Below are 19805 nucleotides of genomic sequence, written 5' to 3'. Positions count from 1 at the left end.
TAAATCAGAAACAAGAACAGAAGTTGCTGGAAAAGCTCAGCAGGTCTGGCAGCATCTGTGAAGAGAAATCAGAGTTAACGTTTTGGGTCCAGTGACCCTGCCTCAGAACTGGACTTCTGATGAAGGGTCACTGGACCTGAAACATCAACTCATAGATGCTGCCAGATCTGCTGAGCTTTTCCAGCAATTTCTTTTTTTTGATAGTGGTAATATCATTAGACTGGTAATCCGGAGCCCCATGCTAATCTCTGGGGACACAGGTTTAAATTGTACCACAGCAGCTGACAGAATTGAAATTCAGTCAATAATTGAAATTGAAAACCTTGTCTAATTAATGGCAACCAGGAAACAACTACTGAATATTGTGAAAACTCATCTGGTCCAGATCATTGATTTATTGATTGTCATGTGGTGTTTTGTTCTGAACAGAGCAAAAAATGCGTAGGAAATCTTCTGTCCTTACCCTATCAGGCTTAGATGTGAGTCTAGTTCCACTGTAAAGCACCCTGAAATAGCCTACCAAGGAGAATTAAAGAATGTTAACAAGTGCCATTTGCTGGCAAATACCTTGCCAGAGACATCCATATTCCAATAGGGAAAAAAATTCAAAACTCTGCTGCCTATGTCTTAACCCACTCAAAATTCTGATCTATAACGGCTCCCAATTAAGCAACACCTTAATATTAAAATGCTCACCTTTCAAATCCCTTACAGCCTTGTCTTTCCCTAAATTCCCATAGCATCCCCATCTCCGATCCCTGCAAACCCGCTCCCCCACTAAAGTCTCTGACCTCAACAAATCAAGCATGTCAAGCATTTCCAGGCACAACCACTTTCCCTTTGGTAAGCCTCTAGCTGTCTAGGCCTTAAGATCTGAAATTCCCTCCCCATAACCTCTCCATCATTCTATCCTCCATGCTTTTTAAAAACTTAAAACTTACCTCTTTTGACAAGCTTTTGCTTATCTGGTCTAATGTTGTTTTATGCAGACCAGGGCCAAATTTTATTGACAGTACTCTTCTAATGTTTTGGGATATTTAATACAAAACTGGCTGGGATGTTATGCTATATTAAAAGCTTTATAAAGCAACTTGGTGCTGAAGTTGCTGATGAAAATGTATTTTTTATTGCAGTTTGGAATCAATGCAAAACCTATTCCAGATACTAAGGATGCGCATAAATTCAGGCTTAAGCTTTAACAGATATTGTGTGAGAATCCATAGGGGTGATACATTCGCTCAGTTGTGTTTGGCAGGGCTACTTGAATTTATTTAACAGTAGAGGTGATAGTAGAGCTGGTCTCCATGATCTACAAACTTTAAGTTTAAACTGTTGAGAAGTGGAGTCTGAGCATGCAGCTTTGTAGGGAAATACCAACTGGTGTTTGTGTAAAATGGGTAATGCCTCATTGCAGCCCACACAGTAGCTCACAATCTGATTACAGTACAGGAATGCATCATGTGTGAAATATTAGAAAACACAAAGATATTTACCTTTCAAAATTAATGAGTTCCTGTTGTACAGTAGTAATGTCCCTATCTCAGGATCAGGAGTCCCAGCGTCTAATAACATCTCTGAACAGGGTGATTAGAAAATTCTGAATTAGCAATGAGTGAACAACTGAATTTTGTAGGAAATGTAGGAAAAAGTTCTGACTGATTGCTTTTAATTCATGTCAACTTTACCCTAAATGCAGAGCACAGGAAAAGTGGCTGGTTCTTTTTCACTTCTTCATCTCATGCAAAGAAGAAATCGACAAATAAATCTCCTGAACTCTACAGGAAGCTGAATATAGATTTGATTATTTTTTTTTACAGAAGACACATCTGTGATGCACATTGCATTTTCCAAAATTGCAATCAACAATTTACAGTGAACAAAAGGTCAGAAGGTAAAGTTGAATGTCACATGAAAGCTAATTGCTATCTTACATGGACACAGATCACCTTAACTTAGCAATTTCTTATATAAATGTAAGATTGATTCTTATGGCACAAACTATATCTAATATTGTTAATGTACATTATCTGACTCTGCATTTACTCTATTTGAAAATGTAAATTGTGACTGTCATCCCCAAGATTAACAAATATACACATCTGCTTGTCATTACAGCTGATGTTTAATGATGTTTTAATGTACCAATATTATGACATATGTAGTTTATAATTACTGACCTTTAACATAGCTAAAGACATGGGCAGGAGTTAAAAGTATGGAAATTTTGCTTTTTGGATAGCATAATAAATAAGTCAGTTTCTATTTAATTTCTCACACAAAACATTTTAAATTGGATGCTTATTGAAAACGCAATATGTTAATCATATCCTCTGGATGGGCAAGTCTACATTAACTTTTAAGGATATGGATGTACATGTACAATTACCAAAAATTCAGCTTTGAACTAGGAACTTACCTGCTGTTGAGGATTGTCCCTCTTAATCAGATGGAACTAAATCCAGAAAATGCAATGCAGAATGAAATCTGGAGCATCTGATCTCAGCAACTGAGATTGACATCTAAGTTCACTGATGTTTTCAAGATGCCAGTCTGGACTCAGTGTCTGCACTTTCACTAATAAATCAAAGTCTGACTCTAAAAACTTGCACATGTATTCCAGGCTGACTTTTCAGTACGTTACTGTAGGAACATGTGTCTGGCAGAAGTGCTATTGTTTAGATAATCAATCAATTGAGCTTTCATCTGCTGTCTCAAGTGAATTTAAACATCCTATAACAAAGCAAATCTGGGGAGTTATCCCCAATATCTTAACTAATACGTATATCTCAGCTGATATTAATTTAAAAATTGTTAGTTATTACCTTATTCTGTTTATAGGGTTTACTGAGTGCAAATTGGCTGCTGTGTTTCCCACATTTCAATAGTGACAACACTTCAAGGTTTTCTCTTTGGGTGTGATCTGCCTTGAGGCATGTGAGGTCATGAAAGATCTTATAAAAAGTTTTGTTCCTTCATTCACTGGATTTTGCTGTTTCTAACCAGTATATTCATGCCAACCTAAATTTGGCCTATAAAAATCAGGCAGGTAATGTACAAAGATTTTGAAATTGAAGTGACCATCAATATTGAGCAAAATAGTAAATGTTTATTTATTTAGTGCTAATAATCAGAATTTAATATTTTTGCATTATTCTATAAAATTATAAAACATTAGCAGTGACACAATTCATCGAATGAATTTACAAATAATCAAAGCCGGTGAACACAAAATCAGATGACATCTCCAACCAACCAATCCCTCATGCTTCCCAATGATCCACACCCTCATAATTCACCCAGCAGCACTCCTTGGCACTCAGCACTCCAATTGAACATTCATATGCCATCTCTAATGCACATTCTAATTATATCAACCTCACAACAAGATACTACTACTTCTGCACATTTCTGACTATTCTCTGACTGTGGTAGGCACATCAGCTGAACACAATGCAATATAATTTTGTCCTTGTAGGATACAGTGACACATAATAGAAGGGAACAGGGTGCAACTGGTGGAGGACATGGATTTCTGCCTCTCCTCAGCCCTACAGTGGAGGTGGTTCTCTGCATCTTCAGGCTGACTTCAATACAGCCCCGGGGCATCTGATTTCACTGAGAGCATTGAGAAATGATAGTTTTAAAAATCTCAGCTTCCAGCTGAGTCTTCCTGCTGACTGCTGTGAAAAACAATCACAGACAGTGTGATCAATAATTTCTTAATTTCTTTCCCTCATATCTTCCCTAATACCAACCTTGCTCTTCTGATTACTTGCTGCTACCTATCTAAATACTGAGTACCAGCACAGCACTGATGAAAAACTGAGGAAAAGGCACTATCATTTAATATTATACTCGCAGTCAGTAGCTCTGATATTGGCATTGCACATACCTTAGGAACATGTATAGAGTTGATATCTGCATGTACTGGGTCACTGAACAGCAATGGGCTGCGGATAGTCTGGACAGAAGGATAGTTCTTGTGTCCCAGACTGTGACTTTGCAGGTGATGCAGGGGACTCAGGTGAGAAACTCAAAAGGGCAACATACAGGAGAATGCTGGTGGGCATGTACATTGAGATGCTGGGTGTATTGATTAGCCTGTCATACAGATTCCACGCACTATCAAGTAGTATAGTCAACAGTCAATCTGCAACTTAGCAGATGAAGCAGAGCTTGCCCTCTGAGAAGCCTCTGCTCCATTTCCACGTGCCGGGTTCCCTCCAAATGTGTATGGACAAGTCATCAAATCCTCTGCTTTCTCTGTGAAGATGTAGCAACAGACCCCATCAAATCCAGGTACTCACCACAAAAGAAAACGGAACACTTCAGAGTACTTCCAGAAACTTTGCAATAGTAGAAGTTATTCTAAGTTACCTTATTTGTAAATTGGAGATAGTAAGAACTGCCAATGCTGTAGTCAGAGATAACACAGTGTGGAGCTGGAGGAGCACAGCAGGCCAGGCAGCATCAGAGGAGCAGGAAAGCTGACGTTTCGGGCTCCACACTGTGTTATCTCTTATTTGTAAGTTGGTTGGCTGGTTTTTTAAATAATATTACTGATGGGTCCCTCCTGCATCTGAATGCATATTCTTAGCTGAGTTACAATTATATTGCCTATGTCTGAGTCCTCCAAGTTTGCAAATGCAACGTCCAATTGGCCGGAGGTGGAGTGATGTGATGACAGCACCAGCAAGATTTCTGAGGGACACTGGGTATATCCATACAAGGAGCTTCTCAGAATAGGACGCTGAGATAGAAGGGGTGCAAATTGCTGAGGGAAAAATATGGCTGTCTCATAGGGCTGCTGGGTTCTGTAATGCCATCTCCAGCAGAAATATGGATCCAAATTTCACATTCACAGGGTTTAAAATGAGGTGGATTTTTAAAAAGGCTCATTCAGCAAAGAATGCTGCAGGGTAAACTTCTGTGAAGTTCAAAATAAAATCTCAGACATATCTTAAAAATCAAAATTAGGAGTTCATTCTTTGTAAAAATGCATCTTAATATGCCACCTGCTCCTGGCCGTCTCCTCCATCAAAATTCAACAACTACTATGGAAACCTGTTTTGTCTTTATCTGTCATTAGCTTCCAGAATTCCTCCACTTCCCTTGGGCACTATTTCTGCTGCAGTAATATATATCGCATTATCGCTCATTCAAAGTCCAGTCATAGTATGATAAAACATTGAAATAAATAAATCTCTGCGGGAACGCTATAATAGCAATGATATAAATGTTTCAATTGTCAAGTAACTTGTCTCTGACTCTCTTCTTGCATGGCAAAAGATTTGTGTGTAGTTTTGAGAGCAAGCTGAACAACAGATATTTGTTTGTTAATGCAGGTGAAGGAAATTATTGAGATAGTGGGATTACACTCAGATGAGATGATCAGGAATGAATACATGAGAAATCCTGTTGCCAGAGTTCTTTTGTTCAGTGAACTGCTACTTTTCTGAAGTACAGACTTGAGGACATCCTTACAACAGCAGAACAATAAGAAAATAAAGGCTAGCAAGAAAAATGTTGTACTTCTCCTTTTCTTACTTCACAGTTTTGGAAGCAGAGGAGTAAAGAGGATTGCACTCAATATCAGAACCCTCAACAGCACGCACTGTCATTGGCAATTCATGGCTTTGTTAACACACTCTCTGTCACACCTACCAGCACTGATAGAGTCAGTCTGGTGGGCACAGATCAGATGGGCAGGGGACACTGGGTGCTGCATGTCACACAAAGAAGCCAGTGAGAGTGATGTAAGTTTTCTGGAGCAATTATCCAGGAATTATCAGTGCTTAGCTGAAGTTCATTTGGATGATAAGTGCAGATGTCTTAGAAGAAGCCCAGTATAACATCAAACACATATGAAGGCACAGGAAAGAAAATGTACAGCAGGAGGACCAGCCCAATACACTTTTTCATGGAGCCATGAGAGAACACTCTGTTGATAAGTTGATAAGTGTGAGGTCATCCATTTTGGTAGGAATAACAGCAAAATGGACTATGTTTTAAATGGTAAAAAATTGCAGCACGCTGCTGTGCAGAGGGACTTGGGTGTCCTTGTGCATGAATCGCTGAAGGTGCGATTGCAGGTGCAGCAGGTAATTAAAAAGGCAAATGGAATTTTGTCTGCCATTGCTCAAGGGATGGAGTTTAAAAACAGGGAGGCTATGCTGCAGCTGGATAGGGTCCTGGTGAGACCACACCTGGAGTACTGTGTGCAGTTTTGGTCTCCTTACTTGAGAAGAGATAAACTAGCACTGGAGGGGGTGCAGAGGAGATTCACTCGGTTGATTCCAGAGTTGAGAGGGTTGGATTATGAGGAGAGACTGAGTAGACCGGGATTATACTCATTGGAATTCAGAAGAATGAGGAGACATCTTATAGAAACACATAAGATTATGAAGGGAATAGATAAGATGGAGACAGGGAGGTTGTTTCCGCTAGCAGGTGAAACTAGGACTAGAGGGCATCGCCTCAAAATAAAGGGAAGCAGATGTCGGACTGAGGTCAGGAGGAACTTCTTCACCCAAAGGGTTGTGAATCTGTGGAATTCCCTGCCCAGTGAAGCGGTTGAAGCTACCTCGCTGAATGTTTTTAAGGCAAGGCTAGATAAATTTCTGAACAGTAAAGGAATTAAGGGTTATGGTGAGTGGGCGGGTAAGTGGAGCTGAGTCTCAGAAAGATCAGCCATGATCTTATTAAATGGCGGGGCAGGTTCGAGGGGCCGGATGGCCTACTCCTGCTCCTAGTTCTTATGTTCTTACGTTCTAACACCAGCTTAAAGGAAGGAGCGGAATCTTTGGGGTTTCAAAGGACATATTTTTACTTATGAATTAAGATATCATTTATTTCCATCAGGCCTGTTTCCTTGAAGATCTATTAGAACTCATATGCATCAAAGAAAAAACAGATAAATATATGAAGGAGAAGGGAATAGATGATGTTTATTGGATTAGATAAAGTGGTATTTGAGGAGGCTCGAATATAGCACAGACACTAGAATAAACAATTTAATTCAATGGCCTTTATCCCTGCTGTGAGTTCTGTGTAGTTCAATATAATATGTTGAAGCTGAGGTCAGGAGATGGTTATGACTTTTTACCTCGGAAAACCGCATTGACCTTTTTCTCTGTTTCGACCCGCAAATGCCTCTGGACCGAGGCTAAGAATCGAAACCCAGAAAACATTGTCCATTGTAGGTTTATCCCTTGAGTCAATAGACATAAAATGTGGGCTGCCTCAATCATTTTTTTTTAAATCATCCTGGTCAGAGTTGTGGGGATTTGAACTACAGTCTTGAGGCTTAGAGGTAGGGATACTACCACTCCACCACAGGAGCCCTTACTAGCCTGTTACTGCAAAAGAAGCTACCTGCTTCTCAGATCACAAACTTTCAAGTTGCACAGTGTCAAACTAGAAACTAGGATGAAGGGAAAAGTAACAATGATTCTGTTGCACACTAATGCTAAATTACTTCTCTTGTATCATTGCTCTTGCAAAAAATATTATTCTTGATTTGTCGGTTGAGAATATGATCTTTTACAGAAAATAGGATGATTTTGAACTTGGGGGCCCATGACATATTTTCCCTTTTAATGCTGAATGGCCAGTGGTTTAAATTAAATTGAACATGCTTGTTATTACAGATGCTGAGTCACTATATTCTGATCAGGTATTGCTGAAAGCCTTTCGAAATTGTCTACCTGAGATTGTCTTTCTCTGCAGCTGTCTATGACCCGGGTATGACCTCCACATGCCTATGTATTCTGTCCTGAGGGCTCATCTTCTGAATTTGTTTGTGCTTCAAAAATCTCAGCTTCCAGGATTCTTCACATTGCAAAATTATAAAGGACACAGTACATCGCCAGAATTCGCAAGACAGCAACTTAATTGTATCATTGAGTGACACACCCTTATCTGGGCATCTAGATTTTTCTTCAGCGTTCCAAGTATCTTACATTTAAATGTGAGGTTTATTTTCCTTTTTTTGTGACATTTTGCTGCTCCATTGATGATTCTAACAGTCACAGAAGTATTTGGTACCTCCAGTCTGAAAGAAGGCCAGGACACTGGACTGGCGAAGGATAAATAAATCATGGCTGAACCCTGGATACTGGATTCTGATGGACAGGAACCTGTGGTTGCTCACAGAGAATGAAACCGCTTCCATTTTACATAATGATTTGGATTGGTCTTGGTGGCTTTTATGGCGACCTGAATGGATTATTTTGCTGTGAGCTCTCACATAAACCCAGCAATCCTGTTCACACAATTGCCTTTCCCCCATGTCCAATACAATGAGTTGTCTTATCCTGACCATAAGCATTTACTTGCCTTGTGCAACAATGGACAGCAAACTGACTGACTTGACTGAAGTTACCTGCTGCCACTCAGAATAAGCCTCTCACCATGAACTAAAGTGCAGTAATGACTTACTGAGCCATAGTGACTGCTGTGCTGTTCCTCCAAGAGGGTGCAGATTTCCCTGCAGGATGGAGCAAAATTGTACCATAGCGTCTTTACAGGTTACTTTAGGGACATCCTCAAACAAAATCTTCTGGCTCTTTACACCCTGCTAGCTAGGTTTATACGGAGACACTTTCCGCTATGATGCTTTCCCATAAGTAAGACTTCTCAGGTTTTCTGCTATTCTCCTACAATATCCTCCAACAACGTTCACAGTTTATCTAAACCTGATTTCCCATTTGAAAACAGTCTGAGGATTGCCTACTTAATCATCTACACCTTCTAAATTAAAGAGGAAAGCTATTTTTGACAAAAGACAAATTAACATCTGTATTAACCTTTAGGATTTCATTTTCAAGTCCTTCCAATTCTTGTTCTAAGTTACCTTGGTTTTACAATGACGTATGTTAGCAGATCCTAGGGTGGAAAGAATGGTAATTAGGAGTGATTATTTCATTGTGGCCTAAACCCATTATTTGCACAATTATGATTTATCTTGGACAGGTGCACCTTCCCTTAATTAGTGACATGAAAAGTTTCTTTATGCATAACATTACGCCACAACTTTTCCTCAGGTTGATTATGAAGTTCAGCTCTGTGAAGTCAACCCAGAAATTGTATCAGTCTTGTTTGTCATCGGATCTGGTATGTTTCTGAGACCAGTAAACACTGCAGATCTCCTGTAAAGTGATCCATGATAAGACCCCTATACAATAAGATGTTATTTAAAACCCACAAGCAACATTTTGGAAACCTTTTCTGGGCTGCAGTGCAGCACTTCCTGATTCTATGCCAGTGGCCGACCTTTTTTTAAAGGCACATTTACTAAGAACTTGATAACATTGCACGCCTCATTATGTGGTTATTTACCTTTTACCCTCAGATTTCTTGTGGGATATGCAGCTATCATTGCAGTAGATAGCTTTGCTTCCCAAGCAGTAATACATCTCCCAAATGCTTGGTAAACTGCAGACTGCAAATAAAAGAATAAGTTAAGTTAGCTAACAGGAAAACGACACAAACAGTTCACAAGAGGGATAAAAGAAAATGTACTGACCCATATCATACCATCAATAATGTCCTGCATTGTGTGCAGCTGGTAAAGTACTGGATCCTGTCAAGTTGTCTCGTGTGTTTCAATAACAAATTGAGGTTTTCTAAGCAAGCAAGACATATATGACCTGCATGATACATGTGTCCTGGAAGTTTGGGGTTTGAACAGATACTTCCTTTTGTTCCTGAAGCATGAGAAATAATCAAAGCTGTAGCTATATTGATTATGACTGGTGATGGTCTCCACCTTCATTGATGTGATTTATAAATCTGAAGGTAGGAGTGTATGACTTTCTTGGACAATCACTGCATTTACATCGTACGCAATGCGTCCAGGTAAAAATGTCTGAGATTATTAACAAGACTTGAAGCATTAGGATAGACTTTCGTTGATCTCATAATGTGCAAACATGGGCTTCTGTGAAACTCTTTTTCCAGAACACAAGACAAAAATGATCCCATTGCTGCCTCATTAAACCACGCTATGCCTATCCATGAAAGAAACTGGCAAAGGTAATTCTTAATGTTCAGCTTTAAGAAGTTCCTATTTTAGCTCTGATAAAGATCTAACCTTTTTTATACAAAACAGAAGTACCACAGAGTCAGTGAATAACAGATACTCAGAAGCCAGCAAATTAGCATCACACACAAAAACAGACATTGCTGGAAAACCTCAGCAGGTCTGGCAGCATCTGTGGAGTGAAATCAGAGTTAATATTTTGGGTCCAGTGACCCTTCTTCAGAATTTAAGCTCTGAAGCTGCCAGACCTGCTGAGATTTTCCAACAATTTCTGATTTTGTTTCTGAGTTCCAGCGTTCGTAGTTCTTTTGTTTTTTTTACATCAGCATTACATGCTTAGTAGCAAAGGCTGAAATTGAGTAAAGTGGAAACTCATTCTCAACCTAGTTTGTATAGGTGTTAAATCTCTTTCAAGTGTTTTCAGATTCCAAATTTGTTATGGCACTTAATCTTAATTTACACTAAGGTTAAGGCCTTGGTGAACCAAGCATATAATGTATCCAGGTTCAGAACACATGCACTTCTAAGATTTATTGTTATTTGCTGTGTTCAGATGATGCTGGACAGGCTACAGGTTGAGGAACCAAACAATGTGAAGAGCAGATACACAATATTCAATGAACAGCTGCACTATGGGAACCTAATGATTATTCCGTTGACAGTTAAGGAGTAATTCCTAATTCAGTTCTGCACTTTCCAAATCAAACGTCAGATTGCAGGTAACAAAACTGAAAAACTTGGAACACCTAGTTGATCAGATAGAATTGATAAGCAAAAGAATAATATTGATACTTCAGACATTGTCCTTAGTAGGTGCCAGTTCCAACTGTCAAGAGAATTGCTCTGCATGTAGAAATAACTTTTTGATCATAAGCAAAATCTAAAGCCGCGTGAGAATGCCTGAAATGCGAAGGGCACATTATGGTTGTATTTGTCTTCAGATCTTCATAGTGTTTAGTTAACATTTTGTCTACCTCAATATTATTACTAGACATGCTTAGTCAGATACTTTGTGTGAAATTTGTTGACGAACACAATCATTTCTGACAATACAGAGGCATACAGACTTAGGAACATTTTTGTTTTACTCATGGAATTTTGGCTATTCAGATATTGGAACTAAAAGAAAGCAGTTTCTTATCAGCTGTTCACCAAAATCACTATGAGAAACAGCTCATATCTTTTAGTGCACTGTGACAGTCTAATAACAATTTTGCCACATGAAAGACTGAGAATAGAAAATTTGTATTTAAAGGGTGTGTTTCAAAGCAAATGGCAACTTGTGTTCACACGCATTTAACAATTAAACATTTAAAATAAAAATATTTAAGTGATAATTAACTTGATTTTAATCCCCAAAGACTGTAAATAATAAGTACTTGATTAACTTCTTCTGGCCTTTGATCAACAACTCCTATGCAGGTTGTAGTGGGAGGTCACTGGCCCCCAACGCTCAGCAGGGATTATTTGCATAAACTGGTTAGTGATTAAAAGGAAATAGTTTTCTCAAATAAAAAGCAGTCCAACAATACACGCAATAAAGTTACAGTGCAGGACAGCATTTATTAAGGTATTTTATTTAAATAAAGCAAGCTGATCCAATGAGGTGGGAAACTGCAGCATGTTGAGTACATTTGCAATATTAAACAAAGACATATTGTTTGAGTGGTCAGTCCAATTATAAATATTGCTCGTTACATTTTGCACCCATGCAAGCAACGAAGTAAAGCAACTTTACAATTTCTATTAACATTGTCTTAAGACCAGACATCTACTTGTCCACAATTTAGAAATTAAGGGAGGCATTCAGGGCATATATGAAAGGCACAAATATTGGCTCAGATCACATGACCATAGAATTGTTACATCCCTGAGTTGTGCAATAATATAATTACACATTCTGTAATCTTGTTGACTATAGCACATAATACTGCTGGGATCCAAGCACAAAAACAACTGATAATACAAATCAAGAGAATACCTTACATAAGCTTATGAGACCCCAGAACATTGGAACTAAGGCAGTCTGAGACTTTGAAACCAAACGCAGAGCTGGGTAAAAGGATGGAGATAAACGTTATAAATCTGAAATAGAAGAAGAAATCTCCTAAAGTGTACAATTAGGATTTTTTTTTCTGAATGATTAAACAAGACGCAAATATTCAACTACCCTTAAAATCCAAATGCTTTTACTGACCAGTTGTAGATTCCAGCATTTTTAGTTGTCAGGAGCAAGCAATTTTTCTATTTCTGGCCAAAACATAAAGGAGCAGAAATTGGTCTCCACATTGGCAGCTGGTGACTGTCAAATATCCAAAGCACTCTTATAAAATTGACATTCGACCCCTTGAATCTATGATCAGGACCTTAATGTTTGTTTCAGCATACAGCTATCAAACTTAATGTTAATGCTGGTAATAAGCACCACTCGAGGAATTGCTGGAAGCACCTGATGAATAGTTTAAAAAACAACTTTCCTAACTTTATGTGTAACCAGGAACATTCACAGCACACAAGTGCCAGGCAATGACCATTTCCGATAAGACAGAACCTAATCACTGCCCTTGACATTTAATGGTATTAGCACCACTGAATCCTCCACTATCAACACTTTGAGGGTTACCATTGATCAGAAACTGGACTGGACTAGACATAGGTTACTGTGGTTATAACAGCAGGTCAAAGGCTAGGAATACTGCAGGGAGTAACTCGTCTCCTGACTCCCCAAAGCTGAGCCACAATCTGCAAGGCACAAATAAGAAGTCTGATAGAATACTCCCCACTTGCCTGGATGAGTGCAGCTCCACCAACACTCAAGGAACTTGACATAATCCAAGACAAAGCAGCTCCTTGATTGACACTATATGCACAAACATTCAGTTTCTCCCCACTGATGTGCATTGGCAGCAGAGTGCAGAATCTACAAGGTACACTGCAAAAATTCACCAAGGCTCCTTAAACAGCACCTTCCTGACCCATAACCACTCCTACCTCGAAGGACACAAAGGCAGCAGATACAGGGGATCGCCATCACCTGCAAGTTTCCCTCCAAGCCACTCAACATCCAGACTTAGAAATATATCACCATTCTTTCAGTGCTGTGGGGTCAAAATCCTGGAATATCCTCCCTCATGGCATTGTGAGTGTATCTGCAGAGAACTGCAGAGATTCAAGACAGCAGCTTACTACCAGCAACACCCATATCCAACAAGTGAATAAAAAAAAGGAGATTCTTCTCATGGAATCTGGGATTTTGCTTGTGAAGTTGAAATGTTTAAGGTTAATTCTAGGATTTGGAAGCCGTGCATTGCCCTCCTTACACAAACAGACAGACGGACACACACACACACTTGCATATGGTTGGTGTGTTTCTAAGACTGGTTATACTGCACGTTTCCTACAATCTGATTGATGATAACTCCTGTACAGTGAGAGATTGTTTGAAACATGGAACAATAATGTGGAAACCTTTTCTGGTTTGTCGTGTAAGAGTCATGGAACAAATCTGGCAGTGCTTCTCTACCACCGTACTGCGTCAATGCTGGCCCAGGCTCACACAACTTTTAATTTCCCACCCTCTCCTACCCCTTCCATCCCCAAGGTCTTAATTGCAAGATGCTCCATTGGCATCCACTGCTTCCCAGATTTTTGCAGCTAAAGGCCTGGGGCCCAATTTGCAGAAAATGTTGGATCAACATCTTTGGGTGCACTATCCAGGTGTGACGTCTGATTTACACTAGCTTCTGTCTCATCACCAACGTATATCTTGTAAGGTTTTAACTTTCCTACAGCCAATCCTATTAGACCAACAGGATGTGTAATTTTCAAACTCCTTTGCCCATTCAGAATGTTTTTGAGGATTTAAGAAGTTTAAACTTCTTATTCTCCTCCCTCAAAAGTCAATATTCATCCATAAGTCTGCTGTTCACATCCCATCCCACAGCAAGTTCCAGACAACAATTACTGCTGCCCCTTTCAATGTACCTTGGCTACTGACCCCAAGTACCTCCAATAAAAATGTTTATCTTAAAGCTAAAGCAATTCCACTGCTTGACCCACCTCCTCCAGCAATACAACCTCCTCCATCAGTAACGAATGTTCCATTCTTCTGGCTCTGATCCTCTGTGCATTCCTCCCTCCAACTCCTATCCCCACAACATCTTCAGTTCTGGCATTCATTCCCTGAGACACCTATTCCTATTTTTTGAAGTCTTTTCTTAACAGTATCCTCTTCAACTAAGCTTTTTGTCATTTTTCCTTAAAAAAAAGCCCAAAATCTGCAGATGCTGGAAATCAGAAACAAAAACAGAAATAACTGGGAAATAGCTTGAGTTAAATAATTTTAGGAACTGAGGACCTTCTCCCATGTCCATAACCCAACCCTACACACCAAACCTTGTCATCACATGGGCTGCTGCCTCAACCAACCCACGGTCACTTACTAATAGTCCCCATTAGCAGTGATTGATTCCACCAGTCTGACCTTCCCGTTCCTCTCTCTGCCCAACTGTTGTTCTCTCTCTAGGCTCTATCTCCACCTAGTTTACTCCCCCACCCCATCTTCAGCATTTGTACCAACCTTTTCCTAGCTACAATCAGTTCTGAAGAAGAGTCACTGGACCCGAAACATGAACATTGTTTTCTCTCCACAGATGCTGCCAGACCTCCTGAGATGTTTCCAGCAATTTCTGTTTTTTTTTGTTTTTTACCCTTGGTTTGGCATTCATTGTTTTCTGAACCTTCCAGTAGTGCCTCCAACCACCCCCACCTGTGAAAGGCACTATACAAATGCAAATAGTTGTTATCGATTATACATTCATATTAACCTCCTATGCCTTTGCAAACAAATGGCATACATATAGACGGGACTGAGTTTTAGAAATTACAAATGTGTCTATCCTACTCAAATGAGCACAAGGCAGGCAGCCAAGGGGCTGAGCTGAATAATAAGAGGAAGATAAACGTCTTGTATTCAGTTAAACAAATTTATTTTCACTTTAAACAAGTAGGAATTCACACCTTGCAATGTACGGTTATGTGATGACAGTATTTCGCAGCTTCAGAAGCTGTATGTCAGTATTAGCAATATACCCTGACTTTGCACAAGCGTAGTCACGACTCGCAAGAACAAATAAATTCTGCCAGACCCTATATAAAAAAAGAACTCCTGACAAATGGCTATGCGACAATGAACTTATGTTACTGTCCGGAGAGTTTCAGCTACTTTAGATGCCTTGTTAATGAACGAAATAAAATGTAATAAAAACATTTTCGCTGCTATTTGCTATAAAGCCATCCTTGCGGCGCCCCCTTCAGGCAGCATCCTGTACTACATCACCTGACTGATAATAGAATGAACTGCCCCAGCAAGAATATCACAGATTTTACCTCATCTCTAAAAGTCAACATTTGCTTCTATTACAAGACACCCAAGGTATTTGGGTGTTTTCAACAGTGCATATTCAGTAAGTCCCTCAAATTTTCTTGCAGTTGAAGGTTAATGGCTTTGATCCTAAGAAAACTGTCTGCATAAGTTATTGCTTTTCCTTGTCTATTACTGGGGTCCTCTCTTCCTTTTCTATAACTGGACAAATGTTTGGTGGGAAATTAGTCAACTCCGTCAAGCGGCTCTAAAATCCGTGGGATAGATAGATCACCGATTAACACATGTATAGGTGGATGCCATCGACGACAACATGCAAAGAGATTAAACTATTTTGCACACTATTGGCAGTGTGTTACCGTTTTAAACTTGGGTAGATTGCAAAACTGTGCGTCATTTATTTGAAAATTAACTGTATCTATACTTAATACAAAAACTGTCCTGGCATTTCATATTCCGATTACCATTCACCCGCGCAGTGTACCACGGAGAAGCTTGCAATATATTTACAAACAATACAGAGTTATACTCAGTCATTTTATCAAATTGGTTCATATATGAAGGACAATCCATTTGTTAATTCAGCTACACTGCTGTGTGTTTTTTTAAATTTTTCCTAATGATTGATGATCCGGAGCATTTGGGAGTTCCATGCTGCTTGGTATACGTTGCTAAACTCTCATTCTGCCAGAACATAGGGACATAAGGTCTGGCGTCTTAAAATAGCAAGGTATGTTAGAACCTCAGCCACAGCTCCCGCTTCCAGGAGTTTAAGCCTAACTGTCCCCCTGCAAACAAAACCAAATAAAAACAGCCAGCCCCCATTTTCCCCACAACCCAGCAAAATACGTGCAAGATATAATTCACCTTCCCTCAGACTAAACTCCAGTGGTAAGGAAGCAGTTTCCTGATGGAACTGAGTGGTGAGTTTATGAAAACATCGTTCACATGCTTTAGACCGGAGACTGCAGTTATTTTTACAGATGCTAATTCTGCTGTGAAAGATCAGGCAACAAGCTCTGTCTGATATATCAGCGGATGGCTTTCCTGGGCGATTTTTGTGCGTGTGTGTGTGTGCTACAGTTAGGTGTTAGATGACAGAACAAGGGTGGGCTCTACTTACCAGCCGGAGCTGGATTGAAGTTCCAATAGAATAATCCTCAGGATCGCAGGGTAGTCTCTGTACGTCTCGCCAACTCTATACAGGATCTGCAAAGTGAATGGATATTCCAGGTTAAGGACTGCCTCTCACGCTGTACCTCCCGGGACTGTGCAAGCTGCACTAGACTCTGTCGGTTTTAAGTTTAGGGCTGGGAACCCTGTCAGGGAGCTAGCAATCAACACAAGAGCATCATCGAGAAAAGGAAAGCCTCCCGCTTCCTGTTACATCACTCTCAGCCCGCCTTCCACTCGCTATCATGTCCCAGAATCTAAAAGCGTTCATTCGGAAACTCCTTGTGCTGCCGATTTGCAGTCTCCCTCACCCAGAATGGGGGATAAACTGAAAACTGCATGCTGTTATACTGTCGTTAACACGTACCTCCAAGCCTGCACTCCGATTCGAGATCAGTAGAACTGCACATATAGTCAGAGCAATAAACTTTACCATTTTCTGAAACAAAATTACATTTAAGCAGAAAAGCGGTTTTTCAAAGACGCACGTAGGGATTGGGAAACTGTTAAGGTGCTTCTAATGGACATGGATTAGACAGCGGGACCAATATAGAGCTGGGAATACATTTGATTACAATTCAGAAGTGATCAAACATCATAGATATACCGGCTCGAACAATCAAAGTACAAATATAGGGAGCTAAATAGGCTGAAATGTGGACTAAAAGATGTAAAAAAGTACAATCGTTTTGGGAGGGTGTTTGTTGAAGTCCAGTAAGTGTGAATTCTTTTAGTCTTTTCCAACTTTGTGAAAGAAGACTATTTTAAGGGATATATTGCAGGAAAAGAATCCAACCTGTTTCACATTGGGAAATAGATACCAAACTCTCAGGACTGTTCTAATTCCAGTTGTTGCTATTCAACATTAGCGAGAATACGCAAAGACAGTTAATATTTAGCTGTGATTGCGAGAGCTGGCATTCGGAAGCCCCGAGGCGGCTCTCCGATCTGTTACTCACGAGTTAATAGTTGACACGTTCACTGCCGGTTTAACAGAACGGTGACTGGACACAGAGCTCATTGATCCTACACTCTAAACCAGTGAAGAGACTGTGCTGTCACCCTGGCAAGAACAAATACATTACACTAAATAAAACCACGCCTCACTGAACATCGATAGAAATTCCAGCAAACCAAAAGAGCATTTCACAATCGCGTTTAAAGAAATTACAAAACTTTGCCTCCCTGTGTGCTCAATCAGATCATCGCCATTCCGAAACGACAACTTGGACTTTCTGCCATTGGACTGGTGGATGTGAACTAATCAGTGGGAGTTAATCTCTCCCCCTCCCCATTACTCCCAGTCCATCTCTCCCAGTGCCCAGCGCTCCTCTCTCCCAATGCCCCTCTCTCCTGTAACTTCCTTTCTCAATGTTCATCTATCTTGATGTTCAAGACGTCCAATGTTCATCTCCCACTGTCTTCCCTCTTTGTTGGCGTCCATCTCTCTCTCCCTTTATCAATCTCCTTATGTGTATCTTTCTCAATATCCATTTCTCTCAGCGTCCATCCCTGTGTGTCCATCTGCTTCCGTGTCAATCTCCCTCCTATCTTCATCTCTTTCGGTGACAATCTCTCCTGCTGCGTATCTCTTTCGATGTTCAACTCTCTAAATCTATCTCTCACGTGTCCATTTCTCCCAGTGTTCATTTTCCGGTCGGCCCATCTTTCCCTCCAGTGTTTATCTCTCTATATTTTGCTCGCTCAATCCATCTCTTTCATTGTTTATCTCTCACAGTTTATTTCACCCAGTATCCCATCTTTCCAAGTGTCCTTCTCTCCCAGTGTACATCTCTCTCAGCCTTCATCTCTCCCAGTGTCCCTCTCTCTGGATGTCCATGTCACCAGTATCCATCTCTATGTGTGCACATCTCTCTCAATGTTCATTTCTCTGGGCATCCATCTTCACAAATCCATCTCTCTTGATGTCCATCGCTCTCAATGTCCATCACTCCCGCTCCCTCTCTCTCCACCCAGTGTATTCCCCCTGTATCCGTCCTAGTATCCATTTTTCCCAGTGGCTGCATCCCCCAGTGTCAATGCCTCTTTCTGACTATCCTCCCGGTGGCCATCTCTCCTCTCACTCGCCCCTGTCTCCGTCCCTTTGCTTATTGTTGACCTAGTTTTTCAGCTCGCATCGAACTGATTGGCTCACTGTTTCCAGTTGAACCTCTCTAAATACCCAATCCCATTCCAATAACAACGTCCAAGGGAATGTCGACTAAACTTGGAAAATGCTTCTGCTCCCGAACCTCGCGTTCTTGAAATCAGCGTGGTTTTCGAGTGTGCCAGAATGGCGAATGATCGGGACAAAGCTGTACAAACAGTGTTACCGGTTGTGGCAAGAATTTGAAGAGGGATTCATGCAAATAGCCTGCATCATTCGAACACATATCGAAAAGGATACTGCAGCGCATAAGCAGGATCAGAGACAGTATCAAAAGGTTCCAGTCTTAAATGCTATCCCTTCCACAGTTACAATGTGTGACATCAAGATTTGAACAGTTCGAATTTTATTTGAGTTACTTTTGGATGCTGTGTCTATGCTAAACTACATAAACAGTACGTTCGTGTAAAAATCGAGTACATGAAGCAATATGACGTGTCCGTACGTTTCCCTGTCCTCTAGAATATGAAATGACGGTAGTCACTGAGTGAAAGACGTTGTTTTCCAAGGCTCTCGGTAAATTCAGCTCGTTCCCCTTTGCGGTGGGGCGGGGGGGGGGGGGGGGTCTGATTGGGCCACAATTTTGATGTTATCTCATCGCTGCCTCCCAGGCTGCTGTTCTCAAACATTTCTTTGCCTTTTCACTAAGCAGAGGGAGTAGTTATGCAAGAGTGCATTTAATGCAACATTTACTGAAAAAAAAACATTTTCAAATACCATCTTGAACTATGCTAAAGTGAGTAAAATCTGTAATTCTTTCATTGGAGCATTAAAATGCAAAAGAAAAATGCTGTACTTTAAAGCACACGGGCGAAACATTAAATTACATTTAATATGGGAAAACTGATATTTGTCATTATAATCCAACCGGAAAATGACGATTTTATGGGTGTCTTAAGTGGGAAAATGGCAAAACTTCTGTGGCCTGTTCTGGCAGAGGATTTACCATACAGGTAACTAGCGCCCCCTCCTGTTCCCTATTCGATACACATGAGCAGTCATTGACTGGCCGAACCTCAGACACACTTAGATAATAAGGT

The 19805-nt window shown here is 40.3% G+C and overlaps 1 protein-coding gene across 3 annotated transcripts in view; it reads right to left on the bottom strand.

The window, feature by feature from the left end:
* calcrla (calcitonin receptor-like a) overlaps window positions 1-17655 on the bottom strand; it is a 76004-nt gene extending 58349 nt beyond the window's left edge. Inside the window, exons 1-2 of one of the 3 annotated variants that reach the window (XM_048599407.1) lie at window positions 17558-17655; window positions 16549-16634 (exon numbers count right to left, since the gene is read on the bottom strand). The gene's annotated coding sequence lies outside the window, so the exon portion shown is untranslated. Of the gene's footprint in view, window positions 1-16548; window positions 16766-17394; window positions 17414-17557 lie in introns of those variants that run through there. The other 2 variants (XM_048599408.1, XM_020531228.2) reach the window with 2 other exon arrangements.
* Window positions 17656-19805: the final 2150 nt, after the last annotated feature.

Source organism: Rhincodon typus, chromosome 7 (genome assembly GCF_021869965.1).
Source record: "Rhincodon typus isolate 14 chromosome 7, sRhiTyp1.1, whole genome shotgun sequence".
Taxonomy (NCBI): Eukaryota; Metazoa; Chordata; class Chondrichthyes; order Orectolobiformes; family Rhincodontidae; genus Rhincodon; species Rhincodon typus.
The sequence above is the reverse complement of the archived record's forward strand: the minus strand, read 5'-3'. Positions and strand labels throughout refer to the sequence as shown.